The sequence below is a fragment of the Podarcis melisellensis genome, assembly GCF_964234715.1.
Source record: "Podarcis melisellensis genome assembly, chromosome: 10".
Taxonomy (NCBI): domain Eukaryota; kingdom Metazoa; phylum Chordata; class Lepidosauria; order Squamata; family Lacertidae; genus Podarcis; species Podarcis melisellensis.
The window spans coordinates 73,347,981-73,354,638 of record NC_138542.1 but is presented as its reverse complement, the minus strand read 5'-3'; the positions used below and the strand labels follow the sequence as shown (position 1 = coordinate 73,354,638).

General features: G+C 50.7%; 2 protein-coding genes across 2 annotated transcripts in view; one reads left to right on the top strand and one right to left on the bottom strand.

Moving 5' to 3' along the window:
• The window catches only part of LOC309378622 (uncharacterized protein), an 88,817-nt gene that overhangs the window by 3,711 nt on the left and 78,448 nt on the right, over positions 1-6,658 (top strand). The gene's annotated exons all lie outside the window — the stretch shown is intronic.
• The window catches only part of LOC309378798 (uncharacterized protein), a 50,059-nt gene that overhangs the window by 22,268 nt on the left and 21,133 nt on the right, over positions 1-6,658 (bottom strand). The window lies entirely within an intron of this gene.

The window sequence follows — 6,658 nt, the reverse complement described above, 5'->3', positions numbered from 1 at the left end:
GCATTTAAATGGTTTCTCCCCTGTGTGAGTCCGTTGATGTCTTCTAAGGCTTGCATTGAAATTGAAGCTCCTTCCGCACTTCAAGCATTTAAATGGTTTCTGCCCTGTGTGAGTCTGTTTATGTACATTGAGGTGTCCACTCTGACTGAAGCTCTTTCCACACTCCGTACATTTATATGGTTTCTCCCCTGTGTGAGTCTGTTGATGTCTTCTAAGGTTTCCATTGAAACTGAAGCTCCTTCCACACTCCATACATTCAAATGGTTTTTCTCCTGTGTGAGTCCAATGGTGTTTATTGAGCTGTCCACTCCACTTGAAGCTTTTTCCACACTCCAGGCATTTAAACGGTTTCTCTCCTGTGTGAGTCTGTTGATGTGTTCTAAGTTTATCATTGTCACTAAAGCTCTTTCCGCACTCCAAACATTTAAATGGTTTCTCTCCTGTGTGAGTCCGTTGATGTCTTCTAAGGTTTCCATTATCACTAAAGCTCTTACCGCACTCCAAACATTTAAATGGTTTCTCCCCTGTGTGAGTCCGTTGATGTATATTGAGGTGTCCACTGTGACTGAAGCTCTTTCCACACTCCATACATTTATATGGTTTCTCCCCTGTGTGAGTCCGTTGATGTCTTCTAAGTGTTCCATTATCACTAAAGCTCTTTCCGCACTCCATGCATTTAAATGGTTTCTCCCCTGTGTGAATCCGTTGATGTCTTCTAAGTGTTCCATTATCACTAAAGCTCTTTCCGCACTCCATGCATTTAAATGGTTTCTCCCCTGTGTGAATCCGTTGATGTCTTTTAAGGGTTGCATTGAAACTGAAGCTCCTTCCGCAAATCATGCATTTAAATGGTTTCTCCCCTGTGTGAGTCTGTTGATGTACTTTGAGGTGTCCACTCTGACTGAAGCTCTTTCCACACTGCATGCATTTAAATGGTTTCTCCCCTGTGTGAGTCTGTTGATGTATTCTAAGGTTTCCATTGAAACTGAAGCTCCTTCCACACTCCATACATTCAAATGGTTTTTCTCCTGTGTGAGTCCAATGGTGTTTATTGAGCTGTCCACTCCGATTGAAGCTCTTTCCGCACTCCATGCATTTAAATGGTTTCTCCCCTGTGTGAGTCCGTTGATGTGTTCTAAGGCTTCCATTATCACTAAAGCTCTTTCCGCACTCCATGCATCTAAATGGTTTCTCCCCTGTGTGAGTCCGTTGATGTCTTCTAAGGGTTGCATTGAAACTGAAGCTCTTTCCACACTCCAAACATTCATATAGTTTCTCCCCTGTGTGAATCCGCTGGTGTAATTTAAGGTCTCCATTCTGACTGAAGCACTTTCCGCACTCCAGACATTTAAAAGTTTTTCCCCCCGTGAGAATCTGTTGATGTAAACTTAAGTGTCCATTTTGACTGAAGTTCTTCCCATACTCCCTGCATTGGAATCCTTTCTTGCCCTTGTGAGTCCGCTGATATGTTCTAAGTTTTCCACTATCGGTGAAACTTTTGCCAAACTCCATACCTCTAAATGGTTTCTCCCCTGTTGGAGGTCGTTGATGTGAACTATGTGTGCTCATTCAATGAAGCATATTCCGCATTTCACACATTTTAATTTCTATTCCTAATGGGGGGGGGGAGATGACCCATCCCCTGGAGTTCTGTCTGTCTTCTTCATCTCCTTCAGAGTGGGAAGAAAGGAAATCCTGTTTGGGTTTCAAGGTAGAGAATTAAGGGAAAGAGAACACATCAAGCTCCATTAGCTCCTCCTATTTCAACGTCTCCTACATTTCCTCACCTCCTACCCATGTTCCCAGTTTTTAGGAAGTTATGTTGCAATGTCAAATGATAGTAATTAATGAGCAACTTTCAAAATTCTCAATCAATGTTCATAAAGCAGCTTGATTTTTTAAAAGAATGGTGTGCTGTCTGATCTCGTGCTCGTCTTCAGATGCAGGACTATCCTAAAATGACATTGAAAAGCAGGATATTCAAGGCAAATAGATAAACTGTACTTAGTGGAATATGTAGTACCTTGAAAATGTAGTATTGATTCACTAATGGACTGAGGTTGTGTTATTTCTGGGGACATGAATTTGTTCCTGTTCTGTCTTAAATATCATAATCATACGATGTCATGGGGTGTTAGGGGAGTGGTAGTTCCTTTGGTGGGGGAAATGTCATGCACCTTATGGGGTAATTTATCCACCATTGGTCCCCACCCTACACTCAGCTCTCATCTGTGGCTTCCAGAAGCTATCAACCGGCTGGCAAAACCAGGTGAGGATAGCTGCTGGGTCTCAAATCCTTGGTGTATTAGGGAATTCTGCTGCAGGTGAAGAAAGGACCTGGTGGATGGCGAGGATGAGAACAACAGTGAATCTCACAGTCAAGAAGGCAGATTCTGCCCATTCTGCAGAGGAAAGTGAGGGCAGATGGGGCTCGTCAACCAGGGAAGAAAGTCCATTGAGAAGGAAAACTCTGGTCGTAATACTTTGCTGCCTCGTGAGTTATATTCAGGAGAAGAAAAGGCTATGGAGGGAAACCCACACAAATCCAGAGTGGAGTCTCTAAGATAGTTGCATGGTGTCCTGCACACCTCCTTCCGGCCACTCCTGCAGCCAAGCTGGTGCCTAACGTACTGCTCTGCTTTCCTTGGGACCATATAAGCCAGGGTGAGAAGGGGGTCTTGTTGTCTAGGCAGCCCTGGACCCCCAAACACACTGCCCAGGCAGTGCTGCTAACACAGCAGTTTCAGGCAGAGAGATGAGCTCAGATCTGTGTATTAAAGTCTCTCCGATGTGGAACAAGGAAAACAGAAGCGCTATTTACATCATACATCAATTAAAAAGTATTCAGAATATTTGTCTTTTGAAGAAAAGACCACCAAGTATTGGATGGCCCCTTCAAAGCTAATGAAAGTCTTGTGCCTGGAGCTTTTGGGGGTGCAGGACCAGGAAAGCTTCTGCCACCCTGATCCTTCCAATCGGGATTCAGGCCTCATCATGCAACAGAAACGGCCCTGGTTGCGCTCGTTGATGATCTCCGATGCGCTAGAGTCTGAGGGGAAAGCTGCTTAATATCATGCTTTTCAATGTCTATATGAAGCTTTTTAATATCTGTATGAAGCTGCTGGGAGAGATCATCAGGGAGTTTTGGGCTGGGTGTTCACTAGTATGTGGGTGATACCTAGCTCTTCTTGTCATTTAAATCGGAACCAGTGAAGGTGGTGAATGCCCTGCGTTGGTGCCTGGAGGTGGTTTGAAGATGGATGGTGCCTAACAGATTGAGCTTGAATCCTGACAAGACAGAAGTACTGTCCCTGGGGAATAGGCGGTGGGCAGGTGTGGGTGACCCCCTGGTCCTGATGGGGTAACTGGGCCCCTAAATAACTAGGTGTGCAGCCTGGGGGTCATTTTGGACTCACAGCTGACCATGGAGGCACATGTCAATTCTGTGTCCAGGGCTATTTTTTGGATCCTGTTATGCTTCTCCAGTAATAAATTTAGAAGACAGCTGAAGGCAGCCCTGTTTCGGGAGGTTTTTAATGTCTGATGTTTTACTGTCTTTTCTGTGTACTGGAACCAGGCAGTTGAAGAGAAACTTAAAGATGGAAGCCTGAGAGAGAGGAAAAGGTTTCTGGCTGCTTCCCGGGTGGGATTGCGGAAACGAAGATATCCTTCTGAGAAGGCCTCTCCCCTCCTCTCTTCACTGGACAGGGCAGGGGCTTATGGGGGCTCATGGGGTGGGAAGAGGATGGAGGTTGCAGGAAGGAAGGGGTGGGGGGACACGACCCCCCCACTTTCCAGGGATCCCTCTGGTTGCAGGGGTGGCCGATTCCTGGGTGGGAGAGAGAAGCCAAGGTGGCTCCTCTAGAGAATCCCTATCTCCCCCCTCAATGCTGCCCTCCCCTGCCCCAGGGATGCTCCCCCTCCCCACTTCCTCGACTCCCTCCCTCTGTCCCAGAGTCTCCCCTGCACGCAGAGCCCCCCTTGGCGCGGCTCAGCCCTCACCCCCCATCTTTCCATCCTGAGGGGCCACCCCAAGACGCGCAGATTAGGGACGGGGTCTCTATCCAGGCGTCCCTCACGCCCGTTAACCCTTTCATGGCCCGCCTTTATCCGTGCGGAGCCCACAGGGCCCCAGGGATGCCTGCGCGGGGGAAACGGGGCAAGGGGGTCCTCGTGGGGACACCCTGCGTAGCTTCCCCATGTCCGCCGCTGCCAAGGCGCCTAAGGGGCCAAGGAAAGCCCCCTTCGCAGCACACGTGCAGGGATGCAGGCCCTCCCCTTCTGGGGAGCTGGCGGGGGTCTCTGGGTCCTTTCCTCCCCTCTCCGCCCCCCGCGAGGGCTTTACCTCTTTGTCGTCGCTCCCGATTCTCCTTTCCTGCAACATCCACGGGCGGGGGGGGGGGGGTCCCCTCCCATGACGCCCCGCCTTTCCTTTCCAAAGCGCGCTCCCCTAGAGTTACGGCGCAGAGCAGCAATTCGGAGTAGAAGCTCCACTTGCGGGAAAAGCAGGCAGTTTGGGAGGGGGGCTCTCTCCCCTCATTCCGGAAACAGAAGCCGGATTGGAGGAGGAGGAGGAGAAGAAATGGGTGCAACGGAGGGGTGGAGGGATTTGGGGTTGTGGGGGCGGGGTGAGAGGATGTACCGGGAAGGGAGGAATTGGGGGGGGGGGGAGGAAGCTGAACCCGGCAATCCATCTGCAAAGCGGGGTCCCCCCCTTACAATGTTTACGGAAACGGAGCGGGAGCCAGTGAAGATTTCTTAGGACCCGTGTTCAGGGACCACCTGTTAGGGGGCCTTTCAGCTGCTGTCCAAAACTGAATGTATCCCTTGCCGAAGTAATCCATAAACCTCTCCTGCTCCGCCTTCTCGGGATGCCATTGGTGCGCGATGCTCCGGCACTGGAAAGAGGGAGAGGCGTGAGTTGGGTGCGCTCGGCTTGCCAAGGGTTAAACGGAAACGAGCTAGATTCCTAGACAGGAAAGTAAGACGGGGGGGGCAGGGTCCTCCAGAGCGAAAGCCCAACCCCTCCCTTTCCTGCAAGAAGTCGGGCGTGTGGGGGTCCCGTTGGTTCTGCTCTGCAGAGGCTGTTTGGGGGCGCCTGCTGGGATCCGGTGAGTCTCCTCTCTCCCAGGATAGGGCCCATGGGGAGAGCGGGGGTCCCAGCGCTGCCTGGCGAGAGGGGGGCAAGTCAGGGCGCGGAGGGTCGCAGGAGGGCGGCAGCTCTGCTCTTCCTTTGCATGGATGCGCTGCTGGCCCCGTGGGTCCAGGAGTGGGGAAATGCATGCAGAGAAACCCCACTCCGATGTATGGATCAGTCCCCTTGTATAACAGAGGTTGCCGCGGATGGAAACACTCGGACATGAAATATACCATGGTCCCTAAAACCTCACCTGTGCAAGGAGAAGGAAGGAAGGGAGGGAAGAGAAAGCGCTTCCTCTTGCAGGGCAGAGTAAAACCTGTGGAACTCCCTCCCACAAGAGGCAGAGGCCACCAATCAAGGTGGCGTTAAAAGAGGAGGAGGCCAATCCGTGAAGGAGGAGGAGAGGGCGATGGGTGGCTCCTCTGCTGTGTCTCCCCTATAGGGGGCAGCCCTCTGGCCTGATCCTGAATGGCTCATTTTCTCCTCCAGTGCTTAGTGTTGGGGTGCATCCAAGGAATCCGTGTGCTGGGTGATCTCCAGCCCTTGGATCAGCATGAAACTGCAACCGGAGCTTCAGTAGCTGGGCATGCACACTCAGCAGAGTAAACGCACAACAGAAGTGGCTGGAGAGGCATATGTGAGCAGATTTACAAGCAGTTTATTCAGCACACATCAGGACAAAGGAATCATGTCTGCTCTCCTTCATGTCCAAAGCAAGACAGCATAAGCAAAAGCTATACAGTGGTACCTCAGGTTAAGTACTTAATTCGTTCTGGAGGTCCACACTTAACCTGAAACTGTTCTTAACCTGAAGCACCACTTTAGCTATTGAGGCCTCCTGCTGCTGCCCCGCAGCCAGAGCACGATTTCTGTGCTCTTCCTGAAGCAAAGTTCTTAACCCAAGGTAATATTTCTGGGTTAGAGCTGTCTGTAACCTGAAGCATCTGTAACCTGAGGTACCACTGTACACAAAGAGAAGTTCCCAGCAAGCTGTGCTGGAGTGTAAACAGGCATGTGACACACAACAGTCATGCCTGTCCCTTAAGATGGAACGGAAATATTCTAACACTTAGTTCCTCCAGATGCAAGCGTGGCCTCAGATTGTGGGGGGTTGGACTAGATGATCCTTGGGGTACCATCCACCTCTATAGTTCCATGAAAGCACCACTGGAGGTCTCACAAGCCAAGGCATTGAGAACAGGAGGTCCTGCTGGAAAGGAAACAACCAGTGCAACTGTTTTTAAAACAGGAATCCAATCTGTTTGTTGTGGGGGGACTCAGTGGGGAGGGGTAGACCCATAGATGCCACCTTGATCTCCTGGGCAAAGAGGTGGGAGAGAAATGCCCTTCATAAAGAGAGGCAGCCCAGCCAATCACCTGGCTGCTGCATTTTGGGCCAGTTCCCGAGTCGCCTTCAAGGCAGTTCCACACAGAGAGCGTTGCAGCCATCCCATCTGGTGCAGAGCAGGGAGGACCAGGACCATGTCCTCTCTGTCCCGAAAGGTCTGTGGGGTGGGG